This window comes from Lytechinus variegatus, chromosome 14 (genome assembly GCF_018143015.1).
Source record: "Lytechinus variegatus isolate NC3 chromosome 14, Lvar_3.0, whole genome shotgun sequence".
NCBI classification, from domain to species: domain Eukaryota; kingdom Metazoa; phylum Echinodermata; class Echinoidea; order Temnopleuroida; family Toxopneustidae; genus Lytechinus; species Lytechinus variegatus.
In genome coordinates, this window is record NC_054753.1 from 20,134,792 (window position 1) to 20,149,617 (window position 14,826).

Consider the following 14,826-nt stretch of genomic DNA (forward strand, 5'->3'; position numbering starts at 1 on the left):
CAATTTTTTTCCCTGCGTCCCCCCCTAAATTCACGTGGACCCCCATTGAAACGTGTGTTGTCCCCCCCCCCCTAAAATTTAGGTTGATTACCTTTTTTTTTTTTTTTTTTTGCTTGTCAAAATTTTTTGGAGCACTTGTCCAATTTTTTACATGTGCCAATCCCAAAATTTCAGGTAGACAGCCCCCAAATTTTTTTCTTTCCGCCGCCAATGTTAGCCCCCACCCATTTTAACTTATTGTTATTTATAAATAGGGTCTATAGTTAGACTCTGTCTTAGAAATAACTAGACCAAAAGCTTCAGTCTCTCTATTTTGGTTGTTCCGCTGAACTGTGTTGGCTCACTCACGAATAGTTAATGTCAGAAATTGTTGAATAAATCCCCAGAAACGACGGTTATTCCTGTAGAGGTCTATAAGAAATAATATGCTGCTCTGCATGTTTGTCTTATCAATAGGCTAGATCTAGGACCTAGATCTAGATAGGCCTAACGTTAGATCTAATTTCTAACTTGGTTAGAAACCAGCAACTAGTGTTGCTTCTTATTATTTTAGACTTAGATCTACGGTACTTTACTTTTATTCATCGATGCTTTCTAATTCTAGGCCAACCTAATTCAAATCTAGTCATCTAAATTATACTTTCCCAACCCGCGACACTTACCCCAGGCCCAGGGCTTATGATCTAGGTCTGTAATTTAGGCCTAGATCTAGGTCTGGGCCTAAACGACTCCATTTACATGTACGAGTATGTCTGTCAGTGTCAGTGGACCAAGGACTAGGCCCTAGATCTAATCTTGGTCAATAATGGCAATGAAGTTTAAACTTTTAGCCAGGAATAAAAGTCGGACATCAAATCCATATAGGCCTAGATCTCAGTTTAGAACCAAAGCTTTACTTTCTAGGTCTAGATAGATCGAGAGTCCATCGTTACTATGATCTAGATCTAGACCTACGAGTAATTTAGATACGCGAATGCTGTTGCACAGCTCTGAGTCTTGGACTAGACCTATACTTTCTTACAAATAGATCTAGACCCAGTGCATGAGATGAAATTATGTTAAAGTCAACTGAAATAAAAAGATGCAGATTTTTTTTTTTGGGGGGGGGGCAGACATTTGAAAAAATTTAGAGAAACCTAAAATTCAGAAAGCGAGGGCCAGAAGTAACCAATATTACCTATGGCCGTTTTGTGCATTTTCTAAAATAAAATTGAAGGATGTCATGCAATTCTTTTTTTGATGAAGGTTTTCACATTTCAGCTCTTACCCAAATCCCTCCCCTATACAAACGGCCATGAAAAATATCACTTCTTATTATTGTACTCTTTTCTTTCACAAACAGGTTGAGTTTGAAGAACAAGAAAAACAGGTTGAGTTTGAAGGACAAGAAAAACAGTATAGAGGTCTACCTATGTGGTTCAAGATGATGATCATAAGTGCATGCATCATTTTGCAGATTCTCATCCAGGTATTAAAGTTAAACTAACCCATTCAAAATTACAGATACATAACATGCATTGAATGTTAACCATGTTTACATTAAATAAAAATAACCTGAGCCACAAAGAGGTAGGATCTGTACTGAACATACACTTCTTAAATATATAGGCTCTCGAGTCTAAAGTAGAACCAATGTCAAAAGATATGTACTTTGGGCAAATTTATAAAATTAGGTCATGTCCTTGATCTACTAGTAATTAAATTGCCTTTTTATTTCCTATTTGTTTATAAACAAAGCAATATTTATTTTTCATGAGTTATATTTTATAAAATTCATTTTATTCATTCTTTAGTGTGATATTCATATTTCATATTTGTAGATTTACGATTTTTTTTGGTTTTACATTTTGTCTAATAGGATGATGCAGTTTGACAATTTCCATGGAGGTGATTGATGATGATAAATAATTGGTGAAGTAGGCCTAATAGAACAGTGCCTGGACCACAAAGAGAAACACAAACTACAGCGGTTATATGAGTGAGTGAGCTAGTTAGTGATTATTTTTGATAATGGAGGTTGTTCACATTTTTTTGGCAACAAATAGATGCTGCCTTCGAAAAACCCATTTCAATTTTGTTTTTAGATTATAGTTATTGTCGTTTTTAATTACAGATCAAAATATTCTGTGCAACAAAACATATCAACTTTAATTCTGTCTATTCATATAATTTACATATGTTAATTTATATATTCATATTTACAAGAAATCTCTGTCATTTTTTCAAAGAGTACATGTAGTTAGAATGGAGAGTGGTATGTAAATTGCAGAGAACATGTTTAAGTGATATGCTTTATAGAAGTACAAGTTTATAATTAGTAGAAGTAAGATTTCCTATGGTATGTGTTGAAGAAACATATATATGCATAGTCCTACTTTTCTTAAAACATTTTGTTTTATAAATCATGACAATTTAATTGATTTTCTTTCTCTATTTTTTTCAATCTGCAGGACTGGTGTAACAGATGTTTTCATTCAAGTAATCCAACTATTCAACATTGAAGACTCAGGAACCACGTGATGAAGATGGAAAAGTTTTTTTTTTCCAAGTCCAATTTAAAAAAAATTATTATCACAACCCAAATTCATGACGTATGAAATTTCTTATTGATTTTCATTAAAATTGGTTGCAAAGAGAGAAGCTATAAACATACAAATAGGAGCAGCGGATTGAAGTTGTTTGAAAGTGGGGGGGGGGGCACAGGGAAAATGCTGTTTTATGTGAAATTTTTAAAAAGTTGCGAGCGAGCAAAATTTTGACATTTTAAAAACAAATATCCAATTTTGTGATAGATTTCGACAAAATATTCAAAATGATATATTTCACCCTTTGCTTTCCTTTTTCTTTTTTTTCTTGGTCGTGATTTTTTACCTGAATTTAGGGGGGACGCAGGAAAAAAAATTGACGAGCAAAAAAAAAAAATTCTCAACAAAAAATTTAGGGGGGACTGTCCCCCACCTCAAATTTAGGGGGGACAGGTCCCCCTATCCCACCGCTTCCGCCGCCTATGGGCAAGAGTCCTTCAAGCCCCCCCCCCCCTTCCATCTGTACGAAACTGCTTATATACCCCACTCACATGAATTATTAAACTTAATGCACACAGTATTTCCTTCAGAAGTATATCATAGAAATGAAAATATTGTTTTCTTGTTTCAAAGGGCACTCGTCATGGTGACCATAAAACAGATCCTTCTCAAGTGAAAGGGGCACAGAATAAATTCTTTAGGAGCACTTTTCTTGGGTAAAAGGGGGCAGTTATTCAAGTAAGGGCACTTTCAAGAAGGCGAGGGGGCACTTTTGGCTCTCAGATGGAAGGGCACAGAACACGTGGGGGGGGGGGCATTTTTGGGTAAAAAAATGCATATAAGGAAGAGCACTAATTGGTATTACCTAAAACAGGTTCTCATCAGGTGAAAGGGACACAGTACACGTTCGTGATGGGGCATTTTCTTGCATAAAAAGGCACTTTTCAGTGCTTCAAAAAGTAGGGGGAATTGTGCCCCCCCCCAGCATACAAACACAAATTTCTTTTGGTTCAAACTATTAACATACGCTTAAGAAAAAGGTAAAGCTTAATCCTCTGATAATTTCTGGATAATTAATAAAATTCACCACTAACCAGAGAATTCCTTCATGTCTTTCATTTGTGTTCATATAGTATTTGTACAGAGCTAAAATGAAAGGGATTTGGAATTGGCAAAATTCAAAATGAGACGGAGATCGAGAGAGGGAAAGAGTGATGAGAAGTGGGTTGAAAAGAGATGAGAAAGAAATGGAGGGGCACATAATTATGAAGAGATAATTTAGAGGGGGTGGTGAGAGAGCTGATGTTGGAAGTAGGAACAAAAGGGGTGGAAGAGAAATAAGACGAGATTTTTGGAAACCAGGAGACAGATAACAAGTGGGAAAATTAGAAGGAAATATATGAAAAGTTAAGTAGAAGAAAGCAGGCACGGGGATCCATGAAGATTTTTATTTTTTTTACTTCTCCAATAATTTGTAACAAGAAATTACTCTTTTAGTGGTGAAAGTTATTTTTTCAGTATTCATACTCAACCAGTGAAAATGAATACCATCATTGTAATAACCATGATTTGCCCCCACCCCCAATCCCACCTTTTTACCTAATCGCGACTTGATCTACTCTTTTCATCTTCCCTTTTAGAATTAGCATAGGCCTTTAAGACGCAATACAATACAAACATTGTTTTGTTTTTAAGTGATATCGCTTGTGATATCGATACTTTATAAAGCGCAACGTATCGTCTCAGATTTGCGCTTGCTTGATTCGCTGAATCCTTCGCGTCACGAGCGCGTAACAAAATGAATACATTAATGAATTTTCCAAGTTGACCTTTGTCATTGCGCTGATGTGCGTATTGTCTAATACACGTACAAAACCACAGTTGACGAGGGAGCATCGTACGAAATTAATATTAATGGGGGCTTATTTTAGCTTCTAATGGATTAAACAAAATGGCGGTAGCTTCGGGGGCCTGGGATACGCCCTACCTGCCACCGGGCTTTCCTATTGGCTAGAAGGGCTCCAACTGGGAACTAACGATGATTTTGGTTGGTTCGCTTCCGACAAGATGGGTGGGAACTTTGAGAGATATGACAGGGAAAAGACAATGTTCAGAATACCGATTTGTGACAATCATAGCGGTGTCACATCTCGGAGAGAAATGACAAAATTTATGACAAAAGTTATGACAGAGTTCCAGAATACCACCCCAGGATTCTATATCTCGTTAAACAGGCAATGCGAGTATAAGGAACAATGAAGACATAGGCCCTTAGCAAATTATGTTTTATAAAGTTATATATTTTTTTATTGTTATGTAATATGACATAACATTATTATACTATAACATAATTAACAATAATTTCTTCCTTCCCATTACGTTTCTTTCGTTTTCTTACTCTTTTTCTCTTTTTCCCCGTTTTTTTTTTTTGGCCAGCCGATGGGGGGGGGCACGTGCCCCCATGCCCTCCGTAGTTACGCCACTGTATCCAATTACCAAAATTGCTCAAGAGGGTATTTTTAGACAAAAGCACCTTTACTTGGAGATGATATCAGATCTCAAAGTTGAATCTCACGAATTCTGAAGTCATATTTAATAAAAAGGTTCTGCATGGGACCAATGAACACTAAAGATATTTGTAAAAATTGAAAAAAAAATCGAAATCATGTTTGCGCTGATATATGAAAGGCAGAGAGTATTCTGCAAATAAAACAAATCGTACATAAATGACATTAGCGTCTCGATGATAATAATCCGCTTATATTAAGCGCTTAATACATCGGAAAGACGTCTCTAAGCGCTATACAAATATATTTTACCCCGGTCATCGGATCCTGGCATGCCCGCATACAATGTATGCACCTTCTCCACTTCGTGGGGAGCATTCCAACAAGGGTTCCAAGACTCAATTGCTAGGCATACTACATATTGTAGGCTTTCGCATCGTACCAGGTATCCATTTAACGCCTGCAAGGGTGGAAAGTGGCAAATTGTGGATTGACGCCTTGCCAAAGGACGCTAGGCCATGGTGGGATTCGAACACACGAGCCTCTGATAAGAAGGCGAGAGTCAGAACCGCTACACCATGACGCTTCCACATTAATGTGACCTCATGTAGCTATACGGGGACACATATGACGTCGCCGATATAAAATGAAGAAAAAAAGGAACAAAATTAAAATATTTGATGGATTGCTTCATAAAGTCATTTGTTACTCACTGACAAAAATGCGTAGGAGTGAAATTAGTTCAGTTCACTTGAGAATAAAGAGATATAAGAAATAAGTAAAATATATTGATAACCGTAGTCAGGGGGGGGGGGGCATGCCATTTTGATATAGGATTGAGGGAAAGACGACTTAAGTAAGTCAAAACCCTCTCTCTTTTGCTCAATTTACCTTATATTATTCTGATATTTCTTGTTTGATATAAATTCAGAGACTCTTTGTACAAGCTTTAGGTCCTCCCACTTTATATCTCACTGTAGTTTGTTTAATTTGTTTCCTTTATTTATCCATTACTGTTCAACTGTATTTTGACGATATTTTGTGAAATTGTTTTTGCGAAAGTGGCAAGTAAATCGAAACTGAACCGAAGTTACTTTTTCTCTAGTGAACAAAGATATGACCAAGTTGATAGATTAAACCCATATTTTTCTTTTATTATACTTTTCTTCTTTTTGTTTATCAAATTTATTCGTCTTCAATTCTCTTTCCTTTTTTTCTTCCTCTTTATTTTTTGTTATACTTTCCATTTTTACAACTAAAACAAATCGTGTCGGATTTATCGTCTCCTGTCACCCCTCCCCGGTCCGCAGCATCGCCAGGGACTTTGGTAAATTCTACTGCAAGATGCATCCATTGGTGAATTTCGCAGTGTCCTGGGGTCCGTTGCAGAAAGAGTTGCGTTTAAACGCAAGTCAAAAAATCAATCGCAAGTCCCAAATGCGCGCTGTTGATTGGTTGAAAAACAAGTTGCGCGTGATTTTTAGAGTTGCGATTGATTGCAACTCTTTCTGCAACGGACCCCTGATCAATCAGTTGCTGGGATTATTACTTACAAACTTCAATGTCATGCTGAGCTGGTGTTGTGGAAGGTTTAAGGTGCACAAAATGCTTGACATGTCTATAATTAATTGCTTGTTAGACAATGTCCGATATTTCTTGAACTATTCCAATCATGAAGTCATGCGCAACTCTTAGGCTTTATGAAACCACACATTCCCTGTCAACGGGATGCCAATGACAAGAAAGGGATATAGCAGCAACTTTGTGCTAATTAAACGAACACTAAGGAAGATCGCTTTAATTGCAAACATGTGACACCCTACCGGCATGTGATACATTCGATTGACTTTGACGACCTTCGTTTGAAAAGAAAAGGAATATGAAGAATGTACTTCAAGGGTAGATATTTGTTTCATCTTTGTTCATGTAACTTCTTAAAAAAATTACCGAATGGAATGACAAGTTTATTGCAGTTTATAATAGATTGGCAGCCACGCGAGACGAGATGAAGTCTATATAAGAGAATGTGTCGGGCCGGATGACTTAGAGAAAACTGATCTACGGAGAGAACATCACGACTCATCTATTTGTCAATTACTAAGCCAGATAATTTCACAATTTGGTGAGTACTATTCCATTTTTTTGTCTGTATATAGGCATATTTCACTGTAAAAAAATAGTCAAAATTACTTAGAATTGTTTTAACAAATTGCCTTAATGTGTTCAGGTATTTATGAGTTTGGCATTTTTAAGTAAAGTTTACTTATTTTCTTTGCTTCCATTTCAGAAAAATAAGTTACAATAACTTAATTCAATTTAGTAAAAAAATCACTAAAATGTTTGAAAAAAAAAATCAAATGGGGGAGTGGACTTTCGTTATTCGAAAGTCCGCTCCCCCATCGTCCCAATTGTACCTTAGTGGCATCATTTTCATCTTAGACATAGTTTTAACTAAATATAAGACTTTTTGCATTTTTACTTACCTGTTACATGTAAAGGTACTTACATTGATATTTATACGCGATCGTTTCATTCTTACAAATAAAACGGTGAAAACAATATAATCATTTTCCGAAAACCTAAAAGACATCTGAAATTTTCTGCTAAGACTATTTAATGTTGCTTTTTCTTTGATTCAACAAAAGAATAAAATAGTTGGCACACCCTTATCCGAAAAAATTCAAACACTAATAGTTATGACAGTTATTAAAAAACATTTACTAGTACTACCTCAAACATGTCTAAAGAATATTCATGCATTATTTAAATAAGGCGTTAATTGACCAATATAAGTATACATTCAACAAGAATTTTTAAGTAATAATAATCTCTGCCTAATCGAGTTAGATTTGCTCAATCAAACCAAGCCAGCAATTCGTGAATTTTCTTCAATGTATATTGAACCAAAATAAATCAAGTAAATTAAACGACAAGTTAAAACTACTTTCAAAAAATGAAAAAGAATTACAAATTATAAATTCTACTTACATTCATTAAGTATTAACTATTGATTCATATGTTTTTACAGTATGTAAGTAGGCAATGATAGCTTTTGATATTGTAATTATTGTGTTTAATATGATATATAATTTTTTATTTATTGCATTGACGTAATAATATCATTCAGAACAAACTGTATTTTCCACGGCCCCGTTGCATAAAATTTAACATTATGGAAACATTGTCATGTTTGCCACGCAACGGTAACTTGCATGGAATCCTTGATTACGATTTGCTGTTGATCATCGCTACCATGATAGTTACCAAAATAGTCGCTCTTATGTAACGGGACCTTGATTTGCACTTTGTTGGAAATGAAATGAATGAAAGTATAGCTGATCAGTACTTGTTTTGTCCTGTTTAAACTCACGTGTAAATGATAAAGAATTGGCGTGTCGATGGAACCAAGGAATTCTCTACGACTTCTTCGAGACGTTGCAGCAACATCCCCGCTACTGTCGGGCAAAGTGCATGCCACTTTGTTTTCCGGAGACATCTCTGAGCTGCATGTCGAAGAGATGTCTACTTAAGGGGTATCTCACTGGGCTTGAAACTAGTTCGCGACTACAAATTTTGCTTGTTGCAGAGACGTCTCCGCGACATCTCTGAGACGTCTCATGAAAATTACAGAGTCTCCGAGATGAAACATGTTTAATATTTTTGGAGACTGTTTCTAGTCTCCGCGACGTCTCCGAGAAGTCTCCATCAGTTGCTACGACGTCTCGGAGACTAATGATATCCGCGACTGCTGAGACGTCGCCGCGATGTCTCAGAGACGTCTCAGAGACATCGCGAAGACCTGCTGGAGACCCCAAAAATTATGATACATTGCGGAGACGTCTCCGGGACACTTCTTCACACTGTTTGACCCACTTCAGGAACCACGTGACTGAACGCATGCTGATATCCATCCTCCTGCTCCAAGTCAGGTGTATGACCTTTCAAATGTTCCATCGAGACGTCTCCACGGTGAGAGCGCAAGCCATTTTTGTCTCCGAGACGTCTCTGCGACTGCAGCGAATGATAAGTTGGAGACTGTCGCGGCGACGTCTCCGTTGGTGAGATAGGGCCTTTAATTAGACCGAAAAACTTAGTGCTGAAGACGTCTCCCCGACTGTAGTCTGTAAGAAGTCATAAAGACGTAAGCTATGCTTCGGTGAGTCAGGGCATGCTGTAAGGGGGGATATCCAAATATCATGGGCGCTATTGCTCAGTCGGCCGTGGAGTGGGGGTTTCGGATTCCGGTGACCCGGGTTCAGTTCCCGCTTGGTGCGCTGCCCTGTGGTAAGGCATTTATCTTTCTTTCCAGGTTCCTCGGAGAGGACTTTAAGCCATTCGTCGTCTGGTTGCTTGCTTACAAGCATTCATGCTTTCTCAGCAATCAGGTAAAATATCAACACCACCAATCTGTTTTGAGGTCACGCACAATTAATATATGAGCACCCCTTCACAGTCTTGGTAGGTTAATTTTTCAACGGTAATCTAGTATGAGTTTTTCTTCTTTGTGTATTTCGTTCCTTCTCTTCAATTTGCGGTCGAAGCATTTTGTCACCGCTAATGACTTGTAGCAGGCCCTGTACATTAATGATGATCATCACGGGCTTTTATTGTGGAAGATAATGTAACAATGAAAAAGCGGGCTTGTAAAAGTCTAGTCTTTATCAGTATGTTTCTCCTTTTTAGAAAATGGCTTCAAAAGTATTGATCGCTTTTGTGGCCATGATGGTGGTTGCCATGGCCTTCGAGTTCGAAGATATCGACGGCGATGAGGCTTTTGACATCGGATTTATGAAGAGGGATCCTGTAATGCAAGATTACTGGCTAGCTTACAAGAGAGAAAGAACGATGAACCGATACAAGCGTAAGTTGTTGTTCAAACTCATAGCGAAGAACTTTCTATCCCTTGATCGTGTAGTCAGTAAAAATGCAAAAGGGTCAGAATTGATATACTATGATGGATAAAAAAAAGGAGTGCGTCGTTATTTGCATACCGACCATAATGTACTAGCACTTTTTTTTATTTGGAAATGATCGAAGCTTTACAATCCCGAAAAAATGAAATGAAAATCCATATTTTATTGTTCCAAATAGACATGAAATGAAATACTCCGAAAATTTGCTTTGCCCAATGGATCGTGGGCCCGGCAGCCACCGTGCAGCGCCATATCGACGAGGCTCTATCCCTTTAATCGTTGAACGCCAAACAGGGTAGCAGTAACTCCCATCTTTTAACGTCTTTTGGTCTCACGCGGCCGGGGTTTGAACCCCCGACCTCCCGGTTGAGAGAGGGACGCTCTACCAACTGAACCCTATTTTACCGAACCCTGTTTTACATCCAAATTCGACAGAATATTTCATTGATTTGCTTGTTTGGACTGTGCTGGTGAATTAAGACTTTTCCCCAGATATGATGTCTTACACCAATTCAACACATATTTATTAATTAAAATTACTATTTTTTAGGCATTGGAAAAATTATCTATTGCATAAATTCCGACATGATCCCGCAACAATCCATCAAGGTTTATTTTTCTCCACTAAATTTCATTACAGCATGTGACAATTTTCGTGACTGTTGGTGCAAAAGGAAGGGAGGCGAAGTTGCTTATTGTGGTGGTAAGAGAACACGTAATGTCTTCTTTGAATTTGTGAATATCATGATATTAACAATAACAATGATAATAGCAATAGTAATAGTAATGATTGTAATATTAGTAATAACATACAACATTTATATAGCCCTTGATACAATACATGATATTACCCCGGCTGTAGTATGCTCGATTACCCTAATCAAGTGCTCGAGCATTCAAGAACTTCCTTCCCACTCTGTGCCCATTTACTACACCTGGGTGGAGAGTGCCAAATTTATATAGATAAACAACTTGCCAAACTAATGGACGCGAGAGCAGAGATAGGATTCAAAGTCCAGAGACTTATCCACTGAGCCACGACCCAAGTCATTTTTTTTTAGTAAATTTAGAAATACAAGATGATTTTGCGCATTGGCGTAGATAGAATATCCCCCCCCCCCCGGGATGGGGCAACATTTTTTTTTGTACATTAGGGCGTACATTGATATTAATATTAATGGACATTTTGCTGAGTGCATTAAATTTATAAATGGAAAAAAAAATAATGAAAGCTCGATGTCCGAGCTGAAATATGTTTTGTATATTGACTTCAAAACTTGATATTTTAATCTCCATATCAACCTATTGAGTAAGATATAAATATCATCGAACACGCAGTTCCGAGCGCGAAGCGCAAGCAAAATTTTTATCTAGCAACATGAAAGATTTTTTTTCAAGTTTTCCCCCAACATTATTTTATTCACTCGTCTTCCTCTTACTTTCCTCTTTTTCCTTCTGTATTTCCCCTTCTTTTTTCTTTTCTTCTTTCTCCTTTTTTGCGCTGCCATTTTTTTTTCATGGGGGGGGGGCACACCATATCTCGGGGGGGGGGGGGTACACGTGCCACTCATTTGGCGTAAATCAAGAAATACAAAATAATTTTTGTGTACGTCTACTTGGGATGCTATGCAAATTTTATTTAATTTCGGATTCCAAGATACAAACATACAAACATAAATTTCACAAGTTTTTTTTCAAAATTTGGCCAAGAGATTATTTCTTTGTTCTATTTCAATGTCAATCATAGAAATACATTGAAAAATAGAAGAACGATGATTAAAGGGAACTAAGGTTTACGAAAGTGACATTCGATAATAAGTAAATGTAGCAGAACACGGTTGCTGCGAAAAAAACCCGCTAAGTTCGCTGGAGTTCCATTGAATTGATATCTATACCGAAAGTACGCGGATACTTTAATAATTGTTATTTTAAACATCATTATCAAAGAATTACTTGATTTTCGGTCAATATAATCAGTACAGGATAAATATGATTTTTTTATTTTGTTCTGTTATTCGCAACCTTATTAAGCCTATTTACAAGAGCACCATCTCTTATTATTTCTTCATTCTCTCTTTTCCCTGCCAATACATGGTATGTCTTTTGATTTTTTTTATGGTCCTGTGCACATTGATTCATAATACATGCCTCCCATCCCGACCTTCTTTTTACAGGAGCCGGCACAGGTTCAAAATAGGGTATCTTCCCGAACCCGATTGACGAGGAATCCCTCTCTTGCCAGACAACTGTACAATATCGATTTTTTTCGCAATTGCAACGCGGACGTATCCTGCAACACAGTAAACCTACTGAAAATGCCCGTCACATCGCAATGAATAGACCAGTTCGTAGTTACTTCATGGGCAATTTTGGTCAAATGACCTTTCATTTCTTTCATAATGATAGGCAGATTTCAAAGCAAGATATTACGTAAGCTTGCCTTACATAGCATGATGAAGAAATTGAATAGACCAGGTGACTAGAATAGCACACAATGAACACTTAATGAAGGTATTTGTTGCATTCCTACTTTGAATGCATATCTTAGCATGTTGCACAATGTACTTGACAAACAGTCGTTCGTGGAAGCATTGTTGTTTTTTGTTGATGTAAATGAAACGACAATTCAAAAGAATATATGAATAATCAAGACATCAAAGTTGGTGCTTATCTCATTAGATTTTAAAGCACCATGTCACTTCAGTACAAATGACCTTCTTCTGATCATGCGTAGAATCTTTTGATCATGCGCAGAAAGGAACTACGAACTGGCTTATAGTTGAAAGTTCTTTGTTGAAAATAAGAAAACCGGGACAGCAGATCGTCGTAAATTTCTGAGCAGACGAATTATGTCGTTTGTCCAGAAACGGGGACGACGCTGCTGTTCTGATTCACTGATTTTCGACAAAGACTCCTTGGTAATGAAAGGCTTTTGACAATAGATTATCTACGTTCCAGAATGCGTCTGCGTATAGTGGTTGCAAAAAGTCCCTTATAACGCACCAATGGGAGCAGAGGGAAACATGTTTCGAGTAGCTGATTGGTGGATACTGCGCAGTATAGAGTGACGTCACGTACATCATTTCGCCAGTGTAATCATTACAACAATATTACCAAGATAGGTTAGAATAAACTGAAGCATGTTGAAATATGCGAGTATCTATTGTGAGCTTTAGTATATGTCTATACCTGTAAAGTTTAAAGACAGAGATGAAAAGAAAGAAGAGGAAAGAAATTATGAGAATAAAAGGGCAGACAATGTATAGGTTGACTACAATGTCAAGGTAAGACAACTGTATGAATGAATGAATGAATGAGAGAGACTGAGGTAGGGAGAGAGGGGGAGATGAGTAAAGAGAGAAGAAGAGACAACGTGGAAAGGCATGTCAGACCGAGATAAAGAATCAAGATGCATGACAAAAGAGAAAGAGAGAGTCTGTGTGATATGAGGACATTGTGGTGTGGACGAGTGTGTGTGGGAGTGGGTGTGTGCGCGCGCGTGTGTTGGTAGAGAGAGAGAGACGAATCTGGATGTGTGTTACTTGATACAAACAAGTGTTAGAGAGAGGGGGAGAGAGAATAGTTGTGTGAAATAGGAAAATGTGTACGTGTGTGGGTATGTGAAAATATGTGGGGTATTAGGACTTGAATGAGTGAATGAATGGGAGTAGGTTCTACATCAACTGGACTAGTTCGCTACGTTGCTTTGGTTTAGGCCAGGGGTTCTCAAACCTTTTCTTTGAAGGGCCAGATGAGATTCCAAGTAAACCTGAAAGGGCCAGGGTGAAGTGGATAATAAGAAGAAAAAAGTGCATGAAGCGCAAAGACCTTTGCGGTCGGCTCGTAGATGGTCTTTTGTGCAATCTGGCCCTTATTTTGGGAGCATTTAATTCATCAAATTTGTGATAGTTTCATATGGAACGCAGGCAAAATTAGAAAAAATTTCGAAATCCAGCGAGAAATATTAATGATAACAAAATTGTAGTACTTTGTTAATAGGAATCTAAATTGTGCCTATAAATAACTGGTATTGGGAAGACAGATAATGTCTTGAAGTATCAAAGAAGAATGAATGATAGAGCATGTATGTTGTAGACTCTAACAAGGATGTCAGTCTCCTAGTCACTTTCACTATGGGAAAAGTGACACTGTCAGCAACAAATTGCTTGAACCTTGGCACAAGAGGTGTAATTACCAGATGAAGGCACTGGTGCAAATGTTCACTGGTCAAAAGACGAGGTGCTTCGGTATGAGTAAGTACTTTAAAATGTTCATTGTGGAAACTGCACCTTTGCACATGTATGCAGATCCAAACAAGGTACAAGAACAACGCGGGTCATCTATTAAGAAAGTATCGAACAGCCAGAAAAGACTTCACTATTTATTTGACTGCCATTACTTTTATTACGGTTATAGGTCTACATGGATACACAATGTAATCATATTGAGCTATATGATTCATATTATGACTTTAAAAGTGATTTAAAAAAAAGCAGAGTCTCGCGGGCCATATTTTGAGAACTCCTGGTTTAGTCGATAAGGCCTATACATTTTTTTTTCTATTTTACTACTCGATATCAAGTTGAAACTTCCAGCATTTTCAGGGTACTATATCAAAACTACTTGCTCCAAGACGCCAATTCCTGGATCCGAGGCTGAACATTCTCAAAATGTCAAAGACTTACTCGTCTCAGCGATAAATTTCTTTACTATTTTTCTTGCTCTTTCCCCAATTTTCCCCTTTTTTAGTCGTCCCCTATCCCCTCTCAGGTCAGCTAGTGGATACAAATCAGGGTCTCGTAATACAAGCGTTAGCCGAATGCTTGATAAGATTAATTGTATACTGAAGTCAATGAAATCAATCGTAAAAAAGGTACTACG